We start from the raw sequence: 26,695 nt of genomic DNA, 5'->3' as shown, positions 1-26,695 counted from the left end.
GGAAAAAGACATTTTAACTTTTGAGGTCATGTTTACACATGCTTTGAGAATTTTTTATTTAATTCTAAAATGACCCACAACTCTATATAATTCCCTTCCCATGCATACTGACTAGACCAAAGAGTGCAATGGAGTATCACTTTCCAAATCCTGTTATATTACATGGAAAAGTCAAGGGATTTTGCAGAACTAAGTCTCTACTCGGTTGCGTCAACTGGCCTAATCAGGTGATTCCCTTGAAAGGCGTTCCAGGAACTGAGTGTCTGGAGAGAGAGACTCCTGTGGCCCTGAAAAAGCAAACCACCATGAGTTCTACTACAGCAGAAGAAAAATTCTGTCATCAGCCATTAAGTTTGCAGCACAATCCCAGCTTCAGGTGACCCGATAGTCCAACCGGAATTTTGCCTGCATTCTTTGAGACTTAGATCAGGTAACTCAACCCACTGGAAATTGTGTGGTCATTCATGTATGTTCCTTTAGGCTGCTAAGTTTGGGATAATTTACCATGCATTGATAGAAACTAATACATTTTCTTGCCACTTTTCTGAATTTTCAAGATATTTCGTAATAAATCTTCATTTCATAACTGAAGAGAAGGTTATTTATAAGAAAAATTGAAGAAAATTAATGTGGATAATTTAGGCCCTATTTTCCAACAAAGAGAACTGACATCATTTTTCTGAATGTTACTAACAAAGAACTACATTAAATAAGAAGAAATCTCTGTATTTTAATGCTCTGGACAAAATCCAAAGTCATCTAGCTCAAGGACAAAAACGAATACACTCTGTGTAATTGAACTGGTGGATGCTGCAACAAAGGCGCTGAAAGATAAACCTTTGCATAAATCATTCTTCCATGCTGTGCTGATTCATTGAAACCATTTCAAACGAACAGATTTTAATTTCAGTTTAGCCACCATCACCCATCAGGATAACCTACTGATTAATGATAGAGTTAAGTGGAAAAAGAAGCCATTCATGAAACAAACAATGTAACTATCAATCAAGCATGGGGATGATACTGTTCAAATACTATATAGTACTTGACTCTCTAGCACCACTCCATGGAGACCTGCAGCGCAGTTAAACACTTTAATGATAATATAAAAATTATCAGCGCAAAAGTTCACAGTATCAAATAGGATGAGGACTCAAAGATACAACGAGGGATTTACTGAGCATTCACAATAATCAAGAGTCCCTATGATGTGTAATTAGCTCCAGTCCGAATACGGAACAAATGTTTCTTCCTCCAACACCCATCTGCCTCCTACATCTGCAAATTAAATGGAAATCAGATAGGAAATCATCCTGCCTGAATATTTAAATCCATCCTGGGACTTTGATTCCTTAAGCTAAGTGAAATTCATTTTATTTATTAGCTTATGTATTTGGTGTTAGGTATTATTTTTTTCAATCTAGATTTACAATGTTTATCTCCAGAAGCCCAAGATCCCCACATCAGCCATGTCCTCTCAAATATAATCCCAACTGGCTCCAAGAGAAATGAAGACCACCTCAACCAGCACCACTTTCCTAATTTATTTTCCCATAGCATGAGTCATTTTTTGACATACCATATATTTCATTTATAAACTTTTCCTCAAAAAGTTTTTCTCTGTTAAGATAGGAATTTTTGCCTTTCTTTGCTTGTTAATAATCAATCCAGTGTTCAACACAATCAATAAAAATTCAATCAATAAACATTGCTTAAATGACTCGATTGATGGATGGATGACTAGATGGGTGGGTGGATGGATGGATGGATCAACTGATGGATGGATGGATGGATGGATGGATGAGTGGATGGATGAGTGGATAGATGGATGGATGGATGGATGGATGGATGGATGGATGGATAGATGGACTGATGGATGGATGGATGGATGGATGGATGGATGGATGGAAGGATAAATGGACTACTATCTGAAAACCTTTGTAAGGAAACTATAGGATTGACACTAGCTCTTCCTTTTAATAAAGTTTACTCCCAGTGTTGGAAAGTCAACAAAGGAATTTTTGATTGCTGAAAGTTTCACTGTGTCACAAAATTAAACTGAACAATAAACATTAAAAATGAGTAAGTTGGGGGCTGGGGATTTAGCTCAGTAGCATAAGCACCTGCCTTGCAAGGAGACAGTTGTGAGTTCAATCCCTGGTACCGATAAAAGACCAAAAAAAAAATGAATAAATTCAGATTCCACCAAAGAACAAAAGTCAAAACCCCATTTACTACCTGACCTCCCATATTTCCTCATTTTGACTGCTAAATTAGAGTAGCTTAAGGATGTATTCTTCCCGCCTATTCTCAATTTTCATTTACTTTTTCAATGGCCTTAAAGTGACCCCAGAAAGATCCCTTGCTCTTTCACCCTCTAAAAGTGCAGCAAGAAGATGTCCATTCCTGTGGACCAGGAAGTCAGTCCTTGCCGGACACCAAATCTGCCAGATCTTCTACTTTTTTGCCTCTAGAGCTGTAAGAAACAAATTCCCAGGTTGGTGAGCCCTTAGTCACATGTGGCTTGTCACAGCTACCCAAGTGGACTAGAACTAAAGAGTGATGCCTGCCTTATTCTGCATTATGTTGGTCTCTAAAAGACCACTAAGCATAAAAGACAAGAAACAGGCCATAAATTGAAACTCAGCAGTTTAAACTATGTAACTACATCAATCCAAGATGAGAGGAGGCAGGATCTAGAAAGAATGGTAGCAAATCGATATTATATTGTTTATACAACCTTAAAAAAATGAGTTCCTCACTGAAACTAACTTGAGTTAATAACAGTGCAGTCATAAACATTTTTAAAGCATGTATGACTCTTAACTCATTCATAGTAATGAGGAATATGCCCACTTAACTTCCTAAAGTACAAATTCAATCATTTTACTGTCTCTAATTCCTCACTGATTCCCAAAATGGACCCTAGACCTATGGAAATAGAAATTATACATAAACAATAGGCAAATAAACTTGATATAAATTGTTAAGAAATTCCCCCTCTTCCAAAGTGCTACAGAAAAGTAGTTTTCCTATTGTTTTCATCAAATGCGAATTCTATCCTCAAATGGATGGAAGAAACAGAGTCTTCTGCTTCTCCTATCACCGAATGGGCTTGGCAAGTTACTAGCTTCTGAAAGTTCATTTTTCACTTTGACAAAATAAAGAAATTGGACAAATTGCTGTTCAGTTCTGAAGAAGGGTCAGCTCTGCATCATCCACACCTCTCACCCACGTTCTACCCCACCTAACTGGGCTCTGTTTCCACAGGGCTTGACCGATCAAGGTAAATGGCCAAAGGAGATAAAACACAAATTGTAAAGCTGCCAAGTCAGAGTCACACAAGCAAAAAATAACCTAGTTCCTCAGCGTTTACATAACACTTATTACAGTTTCAGACCATGTTGGGACATTAATCCACACAAACCATAATCATAAATGATAGAAGATGATGCAGAGGCACAGGAAATTGACTGGAAAACTTAACAAAACACATCAAAAGCAAGAGAAAGACATTTTAAAATAGAAAGTGATTATAGAGTCACTTGCATTTTTGTTCTATGTCTGTAAAACATAACTCTGGGGTGAGAAAGGGACAGCAAAATCTGGATGGAACCCTCCTTCCTGGACCTTGGCTTGGGACTTCCTCAGGAGCTTACTGCAGCCTAACAGCTTGGGCTGCTCAAATATTAACCAGATCAGAGGAGACAAAACTGAACAGTGGCCAAACCTTCATTTGGATCAAGCAAATAATGTGTGGTATGGAGAACAAAACTGTTCTTACCAAGTCAGGCATGGTGGCACATGTCTGCATCCCAGCACTTGAGAGTTGGAGGCCAGCCTGGGTTACAAAGTGAGTTCAAAGCCACATGAAATGCACAGGGAAACCCTGTATCAAAAAAAAAAAAAAAAAAAAAGACAAAACTATTCTTCTTAAATAATAGATAACTCAGAATGACATCTCTGAAAATTAATAATTTAAGTTTCTCATAGAAAAGACTGTAGAATGAAGTCATACTTTATTCAACAAAGATTGAGTGCTTCATATGTACTGGGGGTACAAAGATGAAAAAGACATAATTTTTAATTCAATAAGTATATACACAGCCTATAAAAAGGGGTGAATGCAAACAGCTGAATAATAACAGCACACTGGGGCTGGGGGTTCAGCTCAGCGGTGTAAGTGCCTGCTTGGCAAGCGCAAGGTCATAAGTTCCATTCCCAGCACCAAAAATAATAGTAATAAGAAGAGTGATAATAACAACAGCAGCACAGCTGTGATAATCACAGGACAGGTGTGACTTGGTGGAACAATAAGAAAAGCAAGGTGTAGCTCTGTTACAGCATTTATTAGCAGACAATTATTAAACAATTTATTAAAATTGTCTTTGTGACACTGTCTCTATAGATTGTATGCTTTTAAGGAACCATGTGTTTGTCATCTTTGCTGTCTCTATTATTCCAGAAAAATACTCTACCCTGCATAGAAGAGTCACTCAGTAAGAATAGACCTGTATCAGGTCCTGACTTAGATCCCCGATCTCTCAAAGGAGTGTACCGTGGAGGCTTAAATAAAATGAGACAAGCAGTTTTAGGGCTCCAGGAGGGTCAAAATCCTTTAGCTGAGCTCGAGACTCCAAGGACTAAAACAAAGACTTCTCTGGACTGCCCACTTTATTAGGTCCAACAACAAGGGGTGGGGAAACTGAGGAAAGCACAGGCAATGAGCAGGACCTTGGGAGTCACTTCAAGGACATCTCCAAGTAATGAATCAAGTCAATTCAGTAGCACTGTCTTATCATGAAGACTTGATAGGAGTGAGACTGTAGAAATAATTTCGGTAGCTGTAGTCTCTACTTAATTGATGTTTGAGCCAAGAGTCCACAGCTGTGGCCTTATCTTGCCCTTTGAGGTATCTCTGGCCTCACAGGCCACTACAGGCCTCAGCCAGGACCAGTGATTCATAGAGGTTCACTTACTATGAATCAGATCCCTTCGCTAGGCAAGGGGCCTAGGCCTAGGACAGACTCACAGTAAACATAGAAAGCCAATTAGTTAATTTTAAATCCTGCTCAGAGCCCCTGAGTAGTGGTCTCCAACAGACCTGAACAGAAATAAACTGCATTTGTCATTATGCTTAGAGGTCAGACAGGAGATTCTTAGGTGAATTTGCAGAAGAGATATCTGAACTAAATTTTCAATGATGAATTGGAATGTCCCTGAAATATAATAGAACAGGATTTGTAAAATCACAAGAAATATGAAGTAACCATAGCAATAATCACATCTAACATTGAATATGCCAGAAACTCCTATGCACTAAAAGCTTGTTATCATTTCTTCCATCAGCCAGATGACATAGGCACAATTTTATAGATGGGGAAACTGAGGTGAATAGTGGTTTAAAAATATTTCCAAGGTCACACAGCAGGAAAGTGGTAAATGTGGAATTTGTACCTCAGGGACTCTGGTTCCAGCCCCTGAGGCAAGATAATGTTACACGCTCATCCAGGTCCAGCGTCCAGTGTCCAACCTGCCCAGCACCTACATTCACTCACAGAATCGCTGCCCCTGTAGTAGACATCCACCCACCCGTCTCATCTTGTCACACTGCTGTTTTCATGACACAGGTCTCCATCTGCTCACGGAGTCTCCCTCTTCTTGGCTTCCCTCTGCTAAGGCTTTTTCTATTTCTGTTGCTATCTATCCCTCTCCTCTCTATGTCTCACACTCATGCTCTCCAGGAGAACATCCTGCTCTTTTAGAGTAACCACTTGTACTCACTGTTTGTTGGTTGGAGCTGTTCAGTATCCAATTCACTGACACTCTGGTCTCCTTCTGGGGTAACGTCAGTGTCGTGATGGAACCCACATTCCACACGACAAGCAGTGAGCTTCTTCATTTCCAGCCTGGCTATGGAACAAGAAAGTCACTTGACCTGGGATTAGGACAGTTCCACAAACAAGGGACTGCTGAGGTCTACCCTGGTTAGAAGGAGAAGCAGGAGCAACAAGCTAAAAATTCCTCAAGTCTGGTGGAACCTTTGCTGCAAGCTTCTCACTCCCCACCCCCCCATGCAAAGCTCCCAGAGCACTTTGTTTCTCCTCTTTTCTAAGCAAAATCCTCCAGGTTCCAGTAGATACGTGAGCTACAGCATCTGTCCAGCTCATTAAGGTTAAATTAAGCGGAATCATTTTCTATTGCTTCCAAATAGGAACGCAAACAACTTGGGCACCAGGAAGTTTTGGCTCTCAAATCTGAGCTGTCTTTGGCTATGTTTTTACATCTGCTGACTTTGGCTGAGGTCCCTAGCCATAGTCCAATCCACTGAGGCCTGGAGGGCAGGACCACACAACTAGACTGGTGCAGCTCCCGTCCAGGCAGCCACTCTGGGCCTCTGTATTCAGGAGGGAACTGGGGGTGGCTAGCTGAAATCTCAGAGCCTGGGAGTTTGCGTCATGTTCACAAGCTGAGGGCACTGAGAGTGTCCGCGAGGATGAAGATGGGTGAGAGGAAAGAGACGGAGCTGTCAAGGGCTCTGAGGAAATAGGTGTGATGGAGGGAGAGGTCCTGAAAAGCAAGAGAAGTCATCCCAGCCCATTCTGAAGAGAGGACATAAGAGTACCTTTGCCAAGGTACAGGCATTTAGTGAGTAGAAGGATCCTGAAAGAGTTACCATAAATAGACTCTGCCTTCCTGACCAGGTCATCTGCTGACAGTGAGTGGTTAAAGGGAGGATTTTCAGTCTGCAGCACCAGGATGGGAAGCAGAAGAGGGCCTCTGGGGAGCTGGCAGAAGGGCTGTGTGGGGCTGCCCCAAAGCAACTGTTTCTATTTTGCATTTGCAAATAGAAGCAAACTGCTCCTGGCTCCTAGTTTCCCGAAGCCTTTTATAGGAAGACTCAGACAAAGGCTCCACCACCTTTTCTGAAAATTTTCACTGCAAAATTAAGGACTTGCAAGCTCAAGCAAATTTCACAGAACAGAACAGTCTTTAACCTAGCTTTCCAATTTTGTAGTTTTACAGCTTTTGGACTATTCAAAGTAAGTCTCTTTGATGATCCAGAGGGCAATAATTATTTGACTAAAGAAAGTTTGAGAAAGCAGAAATTCATTGTTAAGGAATCTAGATATCTGACTCGAATCTTTTTAAAAGGAAGAAGTTAGTTAACTTTGTACAAAGAATTTGGAAGAAAATTTAGATACAAACAAACTTCTGGGGTTCTTAAGGAAGTATGAAATAGTGATATTTATATTAAAAATTTTTGCTTAAATTTTATTGGTGAAAAATATAATCACCAAGAGCAACTTATTCAGGACCCCCTCCTGTCTCTCAGGAGCTATTCCCATTCTCCATTCCTTTTCCCCAATAAAATTTCTTACTCTCAAAAAAGAAAAAAGAAAGAACTAACTTTTGAGCACAGAAACACACACACACACACATATATATGTATATTTATGTATATATATATATACAAAACCATCACAAAAACATCTCATTTTAGTTCAAATAAACAGTGAAAAGCCCATGTCTAAAGCCTCAGGAATAACAGTTTGGGTGTGATACACACACAACAGATTAATTCTTAAAATGCCCTGCCTACTGACTGTACTATGCAACTGAACTGATATGTAAATTGTAGATTTCATTGCAGATTGCCATTTAGATTTGTGAAGTGAAAAATGTGCTTCTGACATGTTATAAGGAGCTTCTCTGCATCAGCTGGCCTGTCCTAAAAGAAGAGAGCATCTGGATAAAATCCAACATGCAATTTTAGCTTTTGTTGCATTTTGAATAAAACTGGTTGGCTGAACAGCTACCTATTTAAATTCTTGAAAGCTGGTGATTACAAATAAGCCTCCTGGCTGATAATTAGAGTGGCAGTAGAAACCATTCAGAATACCAAAGGGTTGGATAAGATTGCATAAGTAGTTTTCTCTCAAATTGAGTGGTGCGGATAAAAGCAGTTTAATCCTCAAAGAATAAACTATTGCACTTACCCAGGGAGCCCATACGGATGCAGGTTAATTTACTTCGCTCTTCAGAGGTTTGGAGGTTTTTTAACTGCAACAAAGAGGAGGTAAAATAGAGATTAAAATTTATCATCCTTCTCTCATAATTTTCAAGAACAAAAGCATCACATTCATACAGGATGACTCTTGGGTGTTGAGACACACACAACACAGTGAAGAAAAAAAGGTAAATTATTTTTGAGACAGAGCATGATCTCAAATGGCCAGTAGAGGGCAGTCTCGATATTGAGGATGGTGCCAGGCAAGGGCTCATCTCAGAACCCTAAAATGAAAGCTGTTTCAAAAGCAGGGTTTTTAAAAAGCATTGGTTTGTTTAACAGATAAGAAATGAGGGGAAAGAAAGAGAAGAGAGTATTGTCTCGATATTAGTGTGACGCTAATGGGAAACGGCGTTAAAAATATCACACACGCCTGCACTCGTTGTCACTAGCACACATTTGCACGACACGGGCTTCTGCCCTGTGCCACCGTCGCAGCATTGTAGGACGGTGATTCAGCACACAGGCCGTCACGGGGGTCAGCGCCCTGCGATCTGAGCCTGCCTACCAAGGAGGATCAAGCCGGCTGAGCAAGCACAACACGACACAAACCACTGGAGTGCAACCTTAGGAACAGGCCACAGCAGCCCTGTCGGTAGGTCTCTCTCTCTCTGTGTCTCTCTGTCTCTGTCTGTCTGTCTGTCTGTCTGTCTGTCTGTCTTTCTGTCTTTCTGTCTCTCTCTCTGTCTCTCTGTCTCTGTCTGTCTCTCTGTCTCTGTCTCTGTCTGTCTGTCTGTCTTTCTCTGTCTCTTTCTCCCTCCCTCCCTCCTCTATCTCTCCTATACTACTTTTTTAAAATACCCACAGCTCTATTTAACCCACAGTATTTGTGGGAGGTGAGGAAGAAATGACTCACATGATTGCTACATGCTTGTGAAAAGAAAACGCAAATAAAATGGTGACAGACACTCCAACACTCAGTTCTGATCCTGTCAGAATCTTCCAGACAGAAAATTGGGCTGGCAGTGGGGAAGGCACCATCCAGAATTAATTCTAAGCGCTGTGTAGAGTGTCAAACCTTAAAACTCAAAACGTATTTTAAGCGGTATATACTATCTTTCTCAGCATATAATCCATGACTTGAAGGCTAAAATTTTGCTCTTAGGCATCCTAAAGTAAAAAAATCTGATAGTACCTCAAGAAGCATTTTTCAAAAACAGCTACTGTAAAATTGACAGTGGAAATGCGACCATAGGTACAGGACGAAAATGTTAAAAACCAACTACAGATCTTTAGGAATGCTAGGCATGTGTGGGACAAGGAAGGATAAAACTCAGGGCCATTTTGAGTCCCTGAAGCAGCGTTCTGATGGCCAGTGTGGCAGATGACCAGTTCTGTAGAACCAGGCACCCAGGCTCCTCGCAGCCACCTCAAGCTCAGACAATAATGAGAAACACCCATGCCCCGGTTCCTTAAGATTGAAACACTCATCCTTAGCTCGCTGACAGTAAAATGGCAAAAGAGTATTGTGTAGCTCCGCGGCAGTTTCCCCAGCAACTTGCCTAAAACCTAGCTGTAATTAACTTATTTAATATATTTAATGATGTTACATATTTTTGTCAGCAAACATATTTCTTTCTATATGAACACATGGGAAAAAAAGTAAATCATGTGACCTAATGTAAGCCACACTGGGGTGACTTCCAGACACACTTGATCCTGCTCTAAGGACCAGTGTGACTTGGATTTGCTTTTCCTTTTCCTTCCTCAAGAGATTTACATGGGAGAAGCAGAATCAAGCAACCTGAAATATTCCGCTGCTGGAGTTCCCTGGGTCATTCTACTTACTGTAAGAGACAATTAAGATGTTCGAAGAGGACCTTAGAAGCTACAGCGGTTCTGCACACAAAGGCTTTGTGTGTACCTGATTCTATTGCTGGCAAAGAATCTGGGCCACACTGGACACACACATTTCAGGACAAGTTGTAATATAAATTAGTAATCTGCAAGAGAAAAATCTCAGATCCTAAAGTACCTATAAGTTCAAGATGCGTTGAGGCCCAGATAGAACACACAGTAAAACAGATTCTGAAGATTCCTCACGGAAGCTCCCTGGTCCTGCCATTGCTCCTGGTTGTACCTCCCAGGTGGCCCTGCCTGTGCTGTAATTACTGTACGTGCTTAAAAAACATGAACTGTCTCACAGATTTCCCAGCTTCCCCAGGCTGACTCGTTCATTTGTAGTCTACTGAATGTTGACTGAGTAAAGGACATGGCAGTGTTAAGGTTAAGAGAAGGAAAGGGTCACCCAACAAACTTCTCTGAGCGCATTTCATCCTTAATGCAGTCCAGTCCTCTAGAAACAAGATCCAGAGCTGCCACGGAAGGCTCTCACTTACTCACAGGTGGCTCTGTAGCCACATGGTATCCCACCAGATATGCCAACTGCTTCACCTCTTTGCCAGTGACAGTCCATCTTGAGGACTTTCAACACTGCTGGACAATGTGAGTTAATGCTCTTCAATAGGATGTGCTGACTGGGTCGGGCACAACAGGGTGTCTCTCACACTGGAAGGGCTTCTTCAGGAAGGGAGAGAGGGATGGAAGGAGGAAGGAAGGGAGGGAGAGAGGGAGGGAGGGAGCGAGGGAGGAGGTAAGGAGAGAAAGGAAGGAAATAACGTAGAAAGGGCGCGTGCCACCTCCAAGCTGGACACGTCACACCTCCGCCACAGCTTTTCCTCTCTTCTTCCCCCTTGTACCTGCTGAATGGAGAAGTTTAAGGATTGAAAGAAACTTCTAAAGCCTAAGTTGCTACTTGGAGGAAAGTCAACCAGTAGACTCAGGCAACTAAGCTAAAACTGTAATACAAACAACACACTTTTCATTTTATTTTTAAATCGAAATTTGAAATTTTGAAATTCTGTGTTGTTTCTTAAAATTCTGCCAGGGGCCATTTAAATTTTCTTTTCTCTTCTGGGAAGGAATGTACCTAAATCTTCCCAGAAAGATGAGAAAGTTAGTCCCAATTCAGTCTGAGAAAACTGGTGTTATTCCAAAGATCTTCATGGACTTGAGCTGGAATGGGAAAACCAGGCTGCTGAGACTTGGTATGAATTTGAGGTCTGCTGTTCTCTCCCTGTTTCTCATCTACCAGGCATGGAAAAGACACTGAATAATTCAATTCCAAAAACAAGTGTTAAGCCCGAACTATGTGCAGAAACCAACCACAGGAGGGTCTCCCCTAGACACTCCGTGGATAGCCGTCCTCTCTGGTTCTTGTGATGAGGGTGGTGCTCCAGGGAACAACACAGCTTATTCAGACAGTTAACCGAAGACCTGGGAACAAGAAATAATTCAGTTACGGAGAAATGGAAAAGGGACGTGAGAAGGTGATGCAGCATGGAGGCAGGAAGCAGAGCTTGGAAAGACCCTCGAATCTTTCTGAAGGACCTGGAAGTGATTCCCGTGGATGGGAGGCTTTGACTTAGCCTTCGTTTCATTACTGCCCCGATTCTTTACTCTTCCCTTGTAGACCCTACTGTGTTACTGTTTAATTACCTTTTCATTTCTTTAGCTCTTACTTATTTAAAGTAGCTAGGCTATTTCCTGCTTTTGCATAAACAATTTGAATTACAGTCCCATAAACTGGGTACAAGCAAAAAGGGAAATGTTTTCTCCTTCCCCAGGCCTGGCTCCTTTGTTAGGCCCTAAACAGAGTCTTATGGGCCCTGGGCACACACAGACCAAGCAATACAACTTCTAGATCTTTCTCTACGCAGTTAAGCACAGACCACAATACAGTAGCTTGTGTTTCTACACATTGCTTTTGGTCAGATGTGAAGAAAATAAATAAATTTTTGTGAATTCTGAAATTGGCTGCCACAGAACAAGGTTGCATAACCGGTTTCTCTGCAGGGAACACCCATTTTTCTGGGAAAATTTGGGCACATTCTTTCCTAGAAGAGAAAGGAAAGACTAAGTGGCCTTTGGCAGAGTTTTAGACCCAATTGTTTAAAAATTTTACATTACCAAGATGAAATGGTACAGCTGTGAAAATTTCGATTTCAAGTTGCCCATAGTCTCCAAACAATTCATAGCTCTCTGGCATACCCCTTACTCAGCCTGAGATGCAAACTTTGTTAACAGCCTCACTTGCAAAACCAGGTGAATGGCTCCATCCCAGCTCTTCCTGAGGCTACTGCAGGCCTAGATCTAGTGCTATCATTCAAGAGATAACCAAACTGAGATGGAAATCCTAATTTTGTCTTCTCTGACTCCTAAGGCTTAAGCAAGCTAGGTAACTTTGCTAGGTAAATGTTTATCTCTAAATAAAAGAAAAGACTTAGGTAAGATTCCCTTCTCCTTCACCCTCTTGACTCATCTCATTCTTTACTTTGTATCAAGATACAGTCTTTGTTTCTATCTTCATCTTTAATGGAAGACTGTTTTTAGTTTTCTTAAAGCATTATATTGAGATTGTTCCTGATCTCCAGTCTAAACACTCAACAACTGTCTATTACATTGATCCGGTTCGTTTTCCTCACGGAATTCATCATTACCTAAAATTTTATTTTTGAAAAAACTTATTCGCTTGTTGACCTCTACGCCTCTCTATATAATAGACCATAAATTTCATGAGCGCTTGAACCTTGTCTACTTGTTCAACACTGCAAGGATAGTACCTCACACATAGTATTCCCCTAATTAAATGAATAAGAAAGTGAATGAATCCAATATGCACTGTGGGAAGTGTCAGTGTTAGATTGTGCTAACCTTGTGGGACTCTCCCCGAGAATGGGATGATTCGGTCCAATGAGAACTCTATCCATGAGATAATCCAGGACTGAGGAAGAAGAAAGAGGGTAAAGAGGAAATGAAGTCAGAAGGACTAAGGAGGAAGAATTTCTGCGAGCCTTGATGGAAGCAAACTTGGTAGTGACTAGACAAACATCTGCACTTCCTTTTCTGTACCTCAAGGATATTTCTAATACAGGCAAGGCCTGCGGCTATTCTTGTACTTCTTAGGCCAATTGGAAAGCATCTATTTATCTCTGCATCACAGTGATACCGTGGTGTTGTGAGTATTAAAGTGTAGAAACCCCACAGCACCCTGATACAAATTAAGTAACAGACACGGCTCCTGGATCTCTCTCCTCCAGGCACCTTCAGCAACTCCTTCTCTACTCCTCAGCTCTTGTTCACATCTACACATACACTCACAGCTTTTACCTTTAAAATAATCCTTTATTCCTGCAATTTATTTATCTCTCTGCTCCTCTTCACAATCCAGATTCCAAAAATAACCTGACCCTTTGACTAGTTGGCCATCCAAAATACAGTTACAGAGACCGCTTGAACCAAGGCCACCAGCAATTTCCCTATTGTCAATAAATTACTCTCACCTTAGTATTATTGGCTCAAAACCTTGACCCATAAGCTACTCAGAATAGCTACTATAGCAAAAAATTGTTTTTGAAAAACTTTTCAGACTTCATCAATCTATTTTAACACTATAGAAAAAAAATTTTTAAAGCAATAAGATTTGGCTAAATATTTAGAAGGTGACAGGAAGCATATAACCAATTGGTAGAATATGTTTTAGCAAATCAGAAAATATTTTATAAGTTTCTACAACATAATGCCTAAATGTACATTATAAATATATTTAATAATAAAAGCCATGCTATTTTATTAATGTAAATTGTCATATATTCAGACTTGCAAAAGACAATTTTCAAAGATATTATTTTTCTAAATATACCTCCAATATTTGTAATTGTAAAACAAGTCCAAGATGTAATTATATCTACTTTTTTAAATCCAAAGACACACGCAAAAAAAAAAAAAATATGTCTCAAAGTCAGAGTCTTAACAGAGGCAAAAAGCTGTTGGGAACATTTTAGACAACATTAAGATAACATAAACACAGAATTTGGAACATAAACATAGAACTTAAATTAGGAAAAAGGATAAATGTGATGATGCAGTGGAAATCATCATAAACATTTTTTTCTTCTTAGATTGTGGTAAAACATATGTAACACGTAATTAGCCATTGCAACCAATTTTAAGCGTATAATTCTGTGGCTTTCAGTACATTTGTTTTGTTATACAATCATCTGTATTTTCCATTTCCAGAATATTTTTCATGTTCCCAAGCTGAAACTCGATGCCCATTCTACAGTAACACCCATTTCCTTAGATCTTGGAAACCGCTCTTCTACTTTATGACTCTGTGAATCTGACTTTTCTAGATACATCAGATAAGTGCACTCATCCAATATCTGTTGTTTGTGAATAGCTTATTTCTCTTTGCATGTCTTTTTTCATCCATGTTAAGAATGAATAATATTCTATTGTGTGGACATCTCACATTTCCTTCATCTATTTATCTGTTCATAGCCATTTGCATTGTTTCTATCATTTTAGCTTTTGTGAATTATGCTGTTAAACTTCTTAAAAAAATATATTTCTTATAAAACGTTACCTAGAAAAATTTCCCAACAAAATAAAACTGACGTTTGCCTTCAAAAGAAAATCTATCAATAAGGAGAGAAAGTCTATGTTGTTTAGTGAGACTAAAATTGCCTTCTCACAAGAAAAATGCTTGTTTTACTACTTGAAAATTGTACTGTGCGTTTAACCATCTTCCCTCCTCCATCACCAAACCTAATTTTACAATTCATAAAACATAGAAATTGTAGTTAAGCATCCCTATTACTATATTTATGCCACTGAATGATATCATTTTGCAAAATTCGCCCAGTTAATCACAACAGAGAACAAATCTTTATCGTCTTATTTTCCAGAGGATTAAATTAAATCTGTGGGTATGTGTAAACTTTAGAAACACTGCAGTGCAAATACCAGACAGAGACTAGGATTAACCAAAGTCTATCTACACCCCACATGAGGAACCTTATGAATGATTTCATCATTATTTTATTTTAAAGAGAAAAAACCCAGAAAAATCAAAAAGCAAGCAACCAAAAATAAAAAAAAACAAAAGCAAACAACATCAAAAACAGTAGTGATACAGATTTTTAAAACATGATAGGAATTTAAAAATGGTTCCAATGTTGCATATTGTTATTGTCAAAATAGTTGCTCAGGTTACCAGATACAGAAATAAAACAATAAAATGGAACCAAACATTGCATTTCAAAAATAAGACAGATGGAAATTTCCCATAGTTGCTCCAATGCATAGTATTGTCCTTCAAACAGATGCTCAGACCACCAGCTTTAGACCTGAAAAGTCAATCAAACAGTACAAGTATTGTTAATTTTTTTATATCAGTTGCTATCATCTCAGCCTGAGTTCCTCCAAATCAGCAGCTATTTATGGTAGGGTGGAGCAGTTTGCTTTTCTTGCCTCCCAGCCCATGCACTGGCTGGCTCATGGGAAGGCATGGTTTGGCTTCCTGATTCTCTCCCTATTCCTTGTGGCTGCTGCTGGCTCAGGGGAAACATGAAGGTTTCATCTTAATGAAACCCCTAGTAATAAAATTTCGAAGGCTAACTCCCAGGAATTGTATTGTAAAAGCTGTGATATGGAAGATATCTTAGGGCTCATCTTGACAGTTTCTCATTTGAGACAGAATTTTTCATTGCACGATAAAGATAGCCTCCTTACATCATTTTTAGGAGTATAAGATTAATCAATGAGTAACGTTCTATTTCTTAACCAAAAAGAAAAATCTAGTATAATTCTTGGTTTTTATAATTCAATAGTTTTTCAAGGCAGCTTACTGGTAAGTTATTTCATATTTTCAAGCTACAGAGATTGGGTACAATAAATCTGAACCTGTCATCTCAGGAACTCTTATTAAAGTACATGTGTTTATCAGAGGCCAGATCTTGTTGAGAGATTGCCTAACTGAATGCTTCTTGGAGGTGAACTATTCATGTGGGAGAATCATCACATTGCTGAGTAATACTGCTGCCTTTTCACAAGTCTAGCACTGTTTGATCAAATGAAACCAGGCAGTCCTCCTCACACACACCTCCCTCCCACAGCATCTTCAGGATGGCTTCTCAGTGTGATTTTATCATAAAGGCACAGAGGGATTAACTTTTTGATTTCATACTGCAAAGATATTGTAAGATGCTCTAGTGTTGCCACTAAATCTGTGCCACTCAAAAGTGACAATCTTGTCATCTGTCTCACAGTATTGTGCTCAATATCTCAAACAATGTCATATAAAACATAAATTCAAAGAGGAAGAAGAAAAATTAATTCATCTTTTTTGTGTAGTAAAAGAGTTAATCATTGCAGTAAATGCTAAACAAACAGGTGTTTCTCTCTTCATAATTCCAAACTTACCAGATGAATAGATTAGAAAAAGTATTATTTATATTTCAAAGAAATTATTTTTTAATGTATAGATTCACTGAGTTTCTGTTCTGCCTTTGAAATTTTGAACATATGCATTTTATAGACAACATAATTTATACCCTGAATATTGAAAGTAAGGGGTTCTGGGAAATAAGGTTCTCAGGTTTTGCTAGCCCTGTGGTACTGGGGAGAGTATAAAAGAATATGGAAATAAATGCTGTATGTGTGTGTGTGTGTGTGTGTGTGTGTGTGTGTGTGGTGTATACTGTAGATATAGTCACACTGCGTATTTAACCATATAATCATTTGTTCACATAAGGTGCACACACTCACAAGCAAAGGATAAGATTTCCTTTGCTGCGTATCTACCATACTGGCTAGAGGCCACACCATTCGCACAGGGTTTCCAAGATGAGATCATCTCAGGCTCTTCCCTAGAGGTAATTATAGCACTATTTGTAGAAGTGCAGCCCTGGCTTTACTCATGAACCATCTCAGTGTTGTCACAGTTATTCAACCAACAAAGCATAGTTCAAACAAACAAAAAAGAGAGATAAAACCGAGCCAGTTAAGCCTGGAGATTCAATTTCCCATTTATGAATTAGATGAAGAAGGCTTCTTTTCCTGAGACCGTTTCTAGTGCAGCCAGCTGGCTTGCATTTTACAAGCCATTTCCAGCGTGTACTCTTGTGTTTGCAGCTGAGTTATCTGTTATTTGGCAACATTTCTTGATTATTCAACCTGAAGGGAAACGTAGAAAAGCCACAGACATGTACATGGATGAGTATACATCCCAGTTCATTTCCTCAGCACTTACTAAGCAGCAGAGATTTTGTTTATGTTCATGAACATTATTAAAATATGTAAGGTTAATGGTGTTATCCTTATTTTATCAACAGTTTCTTGCAAAACTCCAACTCCAGTCTAACTGCTATTGAGATACAAACACGTAAGAAGCAATACATCCACATATTCACTTGAGTGTTTAAGTATAGAACAGAAGTAAAGCCAGGCAGGAGGAGGAGTGGTGGGGGGGGAAGTATACATAAAACCCAAAGAGGCCCACATTTTCTTAAAAAGCAAAAAACATAAAATTCCTACAAAAATCTTGTATTAACGCCTTATTATATTTCAATCAATATGTCAAGTTAGCATCCATTTGCTCTAACTTGCCAATTTTCTGCTAACAATAGACAGTAATGAGCACAAAATTTTTATACCATGCACATTAAAATCTTCAAGTTAATAATATAACTGTATAATCACTTTCCAGGAAACTTCAGTGTTAATATAACAAGAGAATTAATGGGATATTCCCAAAGTTCATAAGACTCAGCTATTACAAAGCATAAAATTTCATAGTGTAGGCACTAGCTCTCCCAAGTTCCAGCCATTCACCACATTTATAGACTGGCCACAATAAATCACTAATCAAATTTTCAGTCCCTCCAGTTCTGTCACACTGAGTGAAGATCCAAATAAAATAAGTAACAAATTGAACAATAATATGGTAAATGAGACAATTACTCTGGATGTCAAGCCAAAATCACTTTCTCATAAGCAGGAATTCTGCATAAGTCAGACAGTCTTTTGATGTCAGCTATATACTCCCAATTTTCATTTTCTTCAATTACTTTAATTCTTGGAAAGAATGTGTAGCATCAAATATAGGAAATCTTGAAAACAAATTTCTTTTTAAAAAATCAACTGAATAACCAATTGAAACTGTTTTCAGAAGCAACCATTTTTCTTCATTGGAAATGACAACCAAAAATACTTTTATGAATAAAATTTAGAATCTTCAACTCACTTCATCCAAGCAATAGTCTATTACTCAAACTTCAAAAGACTTATCCCATATCTCTTTCACAGGAAATGTTTTTTAAGTTTGCTTAGTACATGTTTGCAGTATATAATAATTACATTCACCGTGGGGAGTTGATTCACGTACATAGCATATCTTAATCCTTTTCCCTTCCTCTTTCCTTCTCCCTCTGGTCTCCCTCTATCTCTTGGTCCCCTTCCCTTTTTCAGAAGATCTATTTTTCTCTTTTCCTATTATCTGGCTTTTACTTTGCTTTTTAAATTATTTATACTTTGTGTTTCTCATAGAAGGGAAGCCATACAGTATTAGTTTGATGTTACAGTGTTCATGCCATTCATATGTGAATGTTCTAAAAATATCAGGCACATAGTTACGTTGGGCCATTACTTTGTCAGCTTCTTCATGTCACCACAGAACTTCAGCGGGACTCACAGCCACATGTATGGAGTTCAATTTCTTAAACAAAAAAGTTGATATAAAATTTTTGAAGTCCTTTTCAGCGCATATTTTGGGTAATTCCCAACCTTACCTGACCTCAAAGAACTTATGTGGCAAAAAAAAATAAGTAAGTTATCATGTTTCATATAGATACAATTACTACTATTGAATTTTATTGCCAACCACCAACTATGCGTCCACGTGGTTTGGTAAAGGTGGTATGTGCTGCTGATCTCCTTGTCCTAACAGGTAACGGTTCTCAAAGACCTTCATTCTTGTCCCAGCTCATTATTGTAGCCACGTATAATATACATAACCCTAATTTTGGTCACATTCATACAGAAAGTAAATGTTTCATCCTTTAAGCTGAGAAAATAGCAATTCTACATTAATTGGTTGACCAAGATTCTTCATACAACTATGAACTAAGTCAACACAGGATGAGTAAACAAGCAAAAGCAGACCTTGTCACAAATCTAATCATATCTTATACCAAGGGACTATTTTAAGGCTGCCCAACTGAACTCCATCAAAGGGGTCCAGGATGATGATACATGTTTAAAGTAGAATTTTCTTTAAAATGACTGTACTTGGCAATCACTGATGAATTACTACTAGTTTCTTACTCTTCGAACTTTCCTATTGATTAATTCCTAATGTAATTATCTCCATAACTGCATAGTTGTGTATATTATATATGATTTAATCACACATTGTTTTTAACTTTTAACTGAGTGTTATGACCTGCATATCATCTTTACTCATCAAGAGCAACAACTATCTTATTCTTTTTCTCCTCTCACACATTTATGTTCTCACATTCCCTGGAATAGAGTTACTTAATGGCATTTTGTTAACAAAAATCTCACTAATCAAAATGCATTTGGTTTTTACTTTTTAATCTCTGAAGTACTCATTTTAACATTCTGTATGCTGTCTCCTATTTATTAATAGTTCTATCTTAATACAACATCAAGAAGACATCTGTATGCAAATTTGAAGATTTTCAAGTTAGAGATTTTATTTCAGTATGTTTATGATTTTTCTTTGTTTAAAATATAAACTTAAGCAAGTAAAATTAACTTCTATCTCTCAAGAAAATGGCATTGCTAAAATGTTTAAAGTCTGAATGTTGCCTACTAATAAGATTTGAACCTCCATTATTTAATTTCTAGCATGAGTCCTGCTCTCACTGGTTGCTAATTGTCTCCTCCTCTGTGCATGCCCTCTTTCTCCTAGCAAACCACACATCCTTCAAGAACAAGAACTACATTTCCTTCCTAGGGATGGATGAGACTGACATAGTAAATGTTTGTTAATGATTTGCTGTTTCTTGAAAACCATGCTGATGTAAAATTCACCTCCATAGAATAATTTTAAGGACATCACTTCAGTGCTTATACCCCAAACCTGTTATTGTCATTGCAAAGGCAAAATGACAAAGTTTTCCTAAATGTTCCCAGGAAAAACTTAAAAGTACAGAAACAAAACAGAGACAAAATATTATAACACATAAAATAGCACTCATGCACTAAGTCATCTAGTTGTGTGAAATTAGTATTTAAAGTGCTAAAACAAAAGGTGACATTGTATAGCATCGAGTTCACTTCTAAATCACAAAAATATGTGTTACCTGCCTACATATACATATACATATACATATACATATACATATACATTCTGGTCTTCAGAGTCCTGCACTTTTCCACAAAACTATTATATAGGGCACTGCTCTACTAGACTAGATTTCAGTTAGGAAAGATCCATCAAGCATTTAGGTCAGTATTTGGAGAGAGAATCAGAATCAGATTTGTAGCCATCATTTCAATCAGAAAAAATTTAAGAATTTTATTTCTTAAGAGCTCTGTAAGTTGGTGGCAAGCAGAATGTGATTTCCCACTACCAAATATATCTATAGCCCAATTTCTGGAATTTGCAAATGTTTTATTTCACACAGGAAAAAGAAAAAGATTTGGAGATGAGATTAAATCAAGGACTTTGACATGGGTATCCAGGAGGTCCGATAACCACGGGGGTCCTTATAGGAAAGAGGAGAGCAAACGTGTGAGTCACAGAGGGATGGTGATGGTGGAAACAGTCAAAATGGGGTTGCATGAGAATGATTTAACTGGCCAGTGCCAGCTTTTAAGATGAATAAAGCAGCTATTTAAGGAAAACAAGTATCATCTAAAGGGAGAAACAGGCAAGGAGTGGATTCACCCCAAAAGCTTAGCTCCTAAGGAAACACAACCTGACGCACCCTAATTTTAGCCCAGTGAGATCCACTAAGCCTCAAATTTTGGTCCAAATACTAGGTAATCACGTCATGATCATTATATTGAAGGAAAAAGTCAGTGTAGGAGAAAAGAAGGAAGGAAGGAAGGAAGGAAGGAAGGAAGGAAGGAAGGAAGGAAGGAAGGAAGGAAGGGAGGGAGGGAGGGAGGGGAAAAGGGAAGGAGGGAGGGAAGAAAGGAAATGAGAGAGAAGAGGGATGAAATGAAGAAATAGAGTGAGGAGGGACGATGTGAGTTCTCAAGTTCATAAAAATGCTGCATTGAGGTTTCTCAAAATTCAAGGCTTACATAGACTTTGTAGAAATGAGCTATTGAGAGGAAAAGCATGAAACCTGATAAGTAAGTCAAATTTTTAAAGTTGGATTTTAAAATCTTACCAGAGGTGAAAAACTGTACACACAAACAGCCTTGCTCTTTAGATTTAAGCACTTCAGATACTAGACTGTGATCTCTATAAGAGTCTGTCTCATGTTTCATTCATTTTTCTATGCTTATGACCCAAGGGAGTACCTAACAGTAAATAGGCACTAAAAAGCTGTATGTTACACAAATATTGACTCAAGAGAAGTAGGTTCAGGAGAAGGATATATCTCTGTAAAATAAAAAAAATTATTCATTTATCCATCCCACAAATATAGTGCTGATTTTGTGCTATGTGATAAAAGTCCCTATTTAGAAGTTTCAAAAAACTTTAGTTCTCAAGTACCTTCCAACCTATATGCACCTTTAAACATCAGTATCCTAAACATATAAAGCTTTCATTTCATGTTAACATTTCATTGTGAGGGGCTGGGGATTTAGCTCAGCAGCATAAGTGCCTGCCTTGCGAGCAGGCGGTCGTGAGTTCAATCCCCGGTACTGATAAAAATGAAAAAGACAAAAAAAAAAAAAAAAAAAAAAGAAATTCATTGTGTCACGTTTTTACATTCTCAATAATCTTAGTTACTGAGGCCAATACTTTCTTATATTGCACCTTGTGCCAGCGCAGCTAATTGTTTTAAATGTCACTTTTGAACGCTATTAAAAAGAACAAGTTTCCCAGCTGAGCAGCAGCTAATTTTCTAAGGAAATCCCCTGCCTCTGGCTCGGGGACTTGCATCACTCTTAAGTAGATGAGTCAAAGTCCAAGCAATGCAGTGAAAGTAGGCGCCCAAGGACGGAGGCAGGAATAGAAAGGACTTCAAACTAGTGAGAAAGTGTGACCGTGCTTCACTGCATGTCATGGATGGAGATAACTGAGCTAGAGCACATTACCGTGGGCCCCCATTAGGTAAGGACCTTGTTCCATTCACAGGAACCACAGTGGGGAGCAGTGCTTCAAAGAGTACGTGCCCAGTGAATGAATGAGCCCCTGATGAGCAGGACCTGGGCCAAATTCTTCTTTCCAGAGATGAGCTTGTTTCTTAGTTTAATAATAGATACTGTGCCCAGTGTGAGACCTAGAGATGCAGAGGCTCTAACCCACTTTTAGTCTTAGTGGCAGTGAAGAGGCAAGCAGAGATTAGGAGTCGGTCAAGCAGAGATGATGAGGAGTCATCCTTTCTTTACCAGCCTTCATCCTGGCAGCACTTGCTGGCAGATATTCCTGGCTGGCCCAGCAATCTTCAGTTCCTGGAACAAATTTAAGCAAAAGGATCAACAAAGGATTGCAGCACTGTGGAAATTTAGAAGGAAGGCAAAGGAGGAAGGAACTGTTACTTGCAGTAACTGGGGAATTTGACTAGACTAAATTTCATAGCACTATTTTAATTAGAGAAAGTTTGGAATCTCAGCCTCAAGAAAATTTGTGAAATAGGTCACACTTGTGATCCTCCCCATGCTTCTTCTTGGCTTTCTACCTGTCTTCTTTCCTTTCTCAGCTCAGAGGCTCTCCCTGCTTCTTGTGTCACATTTTAGGAACTCCCCTCATCTGGAAGTGGCCTCCATAGATTCCCAACTGATTAAGAAATACTCTGGTCCAATAGCTATACTATATTACTATACTATATACTATAGCAATACTATCTACTAGATTTTCAGCATCCCACGGAATAGTGCCCTCTACCATACAGTATGGAGGTCTTTACTCAGAACACAACTGGTTCTCACCAAAGAGGTTTCTCAATCAAGAGGAGTCTTATTGTAAATCCAATAAGCCTAACCTCTCTGGAAGTCCTGGTCATGTGACTATAACACTCCAGAAACCAGATATGTAGCATCAGAGCCTGCAGAGATCAAATGAGTACTAAAAAATTCTCCCTATTGACTTGCAAATAAATAAGATATTAGAAGAAGAGCAAAATTATACTACATCATGTGCTTCTCTAGTGTGGATTTTTGTTGGATTTGGGGTTGTCTTTCCCGTTGCACATCAGGTTCAATTTTGAAAGAACCAGAAACATCCCAAAGGAGTCTCCTGCTTCTGTAAAGTTAATATTTTACTGCTTACAAAGATGTTCTTCTTTTGTCCTTGGAAAGCAGTCTAAAAGAATTTCGCTGTAGTATTATAAAAAGCTCTGCCAAGAGTGTATTTTTATTTTACTCTCCTTTAGAGATTTTAGTAGATCACTGTACCAGAATCACTAAATTCTTAGATTATATAGTACTATAAGAAGAGATACTAAGTAATTTTCAAAAAACCATGTAAATATTACAGCTACTTCTCATAATATTATGCTGATATGAGGAATACCAGTTAATAAAAAATTCAATTTGGAAAATAATTTCTATAATATAAATAGCAACATCTCCAAAAATTCAATTTGGGAAATAATTTCTATAATATAAATAGCAACATCTCCCTTAATATAGGAAGAGTTGATGTAGCCCGACGTTGATTCTCTCATCCTCAGGAAGAGGTTCTTCAGTGGGCAGGATTATTTAGAGGGATGGTTTGCTAATATGTCTGAGGTGGCATATACAGCAATCATTTTTATGACTACCGGCAATAGACAGGCTATTTTGAAACCACAACTGGGGAAAGATAAAAACACAGACTGCAATCATTGTGGCTGTTGCTTGTCATTTTAGATCTAGTCTGTTGTTGGTTGCCCCTAGCAACAAGAAAATTAAGCTAACAGAATTTTAAACAAATAAATTACACTACTTGGTATCTACTGATTATATATTCTGGTGCATCAAAACGTAGGCAAATTCAATACACATCAATAACGTGAAATGTGAATTCTGTGAATGGAACTTTAAAGAATCTTAAAACAACAACATCAATCATAAAAATATGGCTGTTGGAGCCATGAAAAATAACCTCCATTGAGCTCATGAACATCCTTCTGCTTGCAGTGCGGGGAACAGTGAGATTTACTTTCCTAGCCCTGATAAACAGAGGCAGAGATGAAATTAAATATCCAGCATTTGAAGCAGAAATTGATTTGAGCTCCTGCAATCTCAATTGTAATCCCAGAGGCTTTGATCATTTGAACGCAGTGAAAATAAAGGGCATTTTGTAAAAATTTTTCTTTAATAAACAGTCTTAATGTCATAATTACGCTGAAACTGAAGCTTAATTGAGCATTTGCTGTGCCCGGCAGTGTGCTAGAAGTTTTCATATCTTAAACTCATTTAGTTTTCATGTGTCTGTAGGTGTGTAACTGAGGACTAGTCTACTTCCCCACTCCATGGAGAATCAGAAACTAAGGTGTTATGGTGATCTGCCCCAAGTCCGGGCTCCAGTGCATACCAAAAGAAAGTGAAGTCTGTTTTCGTGCAACTACAAGGTCTTTGCTCTTTTCGTTCTGTTATAATGGTCCTCTGAAAATTCAGAAAGCAACTACTAATCACTCACAGTATTTGTATTATAGAGTCGAGGGCCTTCTATGTGCCATGCACTTTGCATATATAATTTCTTCAGAAATGCACTGTAACCTTGTGAAGTAGGTATTTAGAATATTGAAATTTACACCCCTTTATGGACTTAACCAAGATTACAGAAATAGGGACTGGAGGTTTAGCTCAGTGGCATAAGTGCCTGCTTGGCAAATGCGAGGTCATGAGTTCGATCCCCAGCACTTAAAAAAAAAATTACACAAATACTAAATGGTATAGCTAGTTTTTGAAACCAGATCTGTTTCACTCAAAGATGTGTTCATTCTGTCCTTTCATCTCATCTCCTGTAAAGTGGAGTCTTTAGATAATGCTGATATAAGATAATATTACATAATGCTGGACTGAACAAAGATCATGTTTGATGAGACTTTCTTATTGAATGTTTTATATTTCAGTGGATGATATTTGACCTATGACACAGACAAACCTGTATACATCACAAATTGCTATGCAGCAAATTGTTCTAGTGTTTTCTAGTTTTAAATGACAATAGATTCATTTAAAATAAAGTTTTTGTCTTATACTTTTTAAGAGAAAAAAGAGAAAGAAAGAGAAAAAGAAAGAAAGAAAAAGAAGAAAGAAAGAAAGAAAGAAAGAAAGAAAGAAAGAAAGAAAGAAAGAAAGAAAGAAAGAAAGAAAGAAAAGCACAAAGGAGCAAAAGAATGTCATTATGGTGGGATGACATAAAAATAAAATTTTACTGCTTATCTGTTCCCTATGTAAACTTTTATTGAGTTTTACATATCACTTAAGAAAAAGAATTCAACAAAAATATTCAACTGGAAATCAACACCAAAGCTTCACTAAAGAGCTGGGGGTTTAGCTCAGCAGCACAAGCACTTGCCTGGCAAGCATGAAGTCATGAATTCACTGATAGACTTGCCATTTTCTATATACCAAGTTACAACTTTCCTCTCTTTCTAGCTTAATTGAGGTATAAGAGACAAGTAGAAACTGGATATATTTAAGGTGGGTAATCTGATGTCTTGACGTATGTATGCACTTTTAAATGATGCACAATCAAGCTAGTTAACATCTATCACCTCAGTAGTTACATTTTTGTGTGTGTGGTGAGAATATTGAAGAGCCACTCTCCTAGCAAATTCCAAATATGTAATTCAGAATTGTGAACTTGATTCCCTATACTATAATTAATTGAATCTCCATAATGTACTCATTCTGCATAACCCTTGATATCCTTTGACCAATGTCTTACAATGCACGTGCCATTTGCAAATTTCAGCAAGTTAAACTGAAAGAAGAACAGCCGATAGCATTCTCCTGGAGATGCTGTTCTAACACCAAGTGCAGAACTACACGCACTGCATTGTGAATGGAGTCTACCTGGGTTTATAGGTTGCAGAGAACCAACGAGGATAACGGTAGTGAGACATCAAGTAGAGGTTCTGGTCAATATGCTAAATGGGCAAAAAGAGAAATGAGAAGCATAGAGAAGTGTGGGCACTCCTCTGCATTGAACAAATAAGACTGTGCTAATATTTTAAATTCCAAAATGCTGTTAGAAATATTCAAACCTTACAATCTCATTTGTACATAGGCAGAGAGGAAATGTTGTCAAGTCCCCTTACTTAGTGGCTATTTTCAGCAAAGTCCTGATGACATTTATAGGGTGTTCTGTCTCCTCAGACTAGTGGTCCTTTATGACATCACCAGTTCAGTTAGCATCATCCTGACCCTTGGTTTTATAATGTATTGCTATAAATTTTGTTGATTTTTGCTCTGAGTTTTATTTCTTTCTTTTTACTTCTTAGTTTTATTTCCTTCCTTCTACTTCATAACATTTGGCATTTCACTTCCTACATTCTTAAGATAGAATCTTAGATCATCATTAACATGTGATATGTATATGTACAAATTCACTACAATGAATATTCATTTTGCAAACACACACAAATAATAATAATAAACCACTAGTGTTCCATCTTACTCCAGAAAGAACAGCTATCA

At 38.2% G+C, this 26,695-nt stretch overlaps 1 protein-coding gene and 1 long non-coding RNA gene across 2 annotated transcripts in view; one reads left to right on the top strand and one right to left on the bottom strand.

Moving 5' to 3' along the window:
- Window positions 1–9,720, bottom strand: part of Scel (sciellin) — a 148,897-nt gene extending 139,177 nt beyond the window's left edge. The window contains exons 1-4 of the mRNA XM_013141489.3: window positions 8,580–9,720; window positions 8,001–8,064; window positions 5,785–5,913; window positions 3,785–3,889 (exon numbers count right to left, since the gene is read on the bottom strand). The gene's annotated coding sequence lies outside the window, so the exon portion shown is untranslated. The remainder of the gene's footprint in view (window positions 1–3,784; window positions 3,890–5,784; window positions 5,914–8,000; window positions 8,065–8,579) is intronic.
- Window positions 8,526–14,383, top strand: LOC134475673 (uncharacterized). Its single transcript, XR_010046858.1, has 2 exons — window positions 8,526–8,666; window positions 9,784–14,383. It is a non-coding gene; the product is annotated as an uncharacterized LOC134475673 (long non-coding RNA).
- Window positions 14,384–26,695: the final 12,312 nt, after the last annotated feature.

Source organism: Cavia porcellus, unplaced genomic scaffold (genome assembly GCF_034190915.1).
Source record: "Cavia porcellus strain 051 isolate PalLab524CR breed Dunkin Hartley unplaced genomic scaffold, mCavPor4.1 scaffold_4, whole genome shotgun sequence".
Taxonomy (NCBI): Eukaryota; Metazoa; Chordata; class Mammalia; order Rodentia; family Caviidae; genus Cavia; species Cavia porcellus.
The sequence above is the reverse complement of the archived record's forward strand: the minus strand, read 5'-3'. Positions and strand labels throughout refer to the sequence as shown.